Source organism: Chrysochloris asiatica, unplaced genomic scaffold (assembly GCF_000296735.1).
Source record: "Chrysochloris asiatica unplaced genomic scaffold, ChrAsi1.0 scaffold00240, whole genome shotgun sequence".
NCBI lineage: Eukaryota > Metazoa > Chordata > Mammalia > Afrosoricida > Chrysochloridae > Chrysochloris > Chrysochloris asiatica.
In genome coordinates, this window is record NW_006408758.1 from 3,763,244 (window position 1) to 3,764,741 (window position 1,498).

A 1,498-nucleotide genomic window follows, 5' to 3' on the forward strand; every position below is an offset into this window, starting at 1 on the left:
TTCTAATTGTCCTGGATTTATACTTCATGCATTCTATGTTCTAATTATTAATGGATGTTTACAGCTAGTTATATGTTAAGTTGTGCCCCATCAGTGAATGATGGCCCCAAAAGCCATGTCGTCACAGTCAACTCTACTTTGAGGAGGTAGCTCTTCCCTAGTCTTATTTTGAGTACCTTGCAATCTGAGGGACTCACCTTTCAACACTATATCTGACAATATTCTAATGTTCTTCATCACGTTTCAATATTCAATATTCTGGCACTGACAGTGTTCTACAGCTATGCATAAGATTTTCAGTTACTAAATATTTGGAAGTGATGTGCTTCTCGTTCTTCCTAGTCCGTCTTCGTAAGGAAGCTCAGCTGAAATCTATCCACCATGGATGACCATGCTGGTATTTAAAATACCCAAGGCAGCAACACATCAGCCACCACAGTAAGATAAACTGACTGACAAGATATAGATATATAGTTGTTAATGAAGTGCCATAGAGTCAGTTCCTACACATAGTGACCCAGTATAAAGTTTCTGAGTGTAACTGGTGAGTTTGAAAACTCTACCTTGCATTTAGCAGTCCAGTGCTTATCATACAGTGCAACACCAGTATTATATATACATTGATGTTAGATCCTATAGAGTTGATTCTGATTCATAGCAACCCTATGTACAACAAAACTAAACTCTTCCCAGTTGTGTGCCATTCCTATCACTCAATTCACAATAATGAATATATATATTCAGGGGAACTTTGGTAGTGTAGTGGTTACAAATTGGGCTGTGAACTGCAAGGTCAGCAGTTAGAAACTACCAGCTGTTCCGCTGGAGAAAGATGAGGCATTCTGCTCCCGTAAAGACTTATAGCCTCGGAATCCCTATACAGGGTCACTATGAGTCGGAACCAACCCCATGGCACACAGCCACCACCACCACCATAATATATATTCTAAAATATTATATTGTACAATGAATGTGTTACTATTCCTGTTCAATTTGTTGTCCCTGGCATAGTAAACCATAGAAATGTCTGATTCAAAATGAACTATGACAGTCCATTTCAGCTCACTAGTGCCAAAGATTAGTGAGTCCTGATATGATGCTGTTGAATAAGCACTGACACTGTAGGATTAACTGATCACAAGGACAGTGGTTTAAGTCTAACAGCCACTTCTTGAAAACCCTACACAGGGTTGCTATGAGTCCAACCGACTTGGCATTTAAAAGCAAGAAACATGCTTAAGATATCTATCCTTATGTGTTCTAGTTCTCTTTGACACCTTCCAATTTTCCTATATTCTTACATTGACTGTTTCATGTTCCGATTTTTAATGTATATTTGGAATTGTTTCTTCTTTGTTTGAGTTGTGACCCATCAACAAAATAAGGTTTCTGAAAGCTTTGTTCTAATCACATCATTCTTGTCAACTCTACTTTAAAGAGACAGCCATTCCTTAATCATGTTTTAGCCTTCTAAAGATGTGCAATTTACTCACTTGAG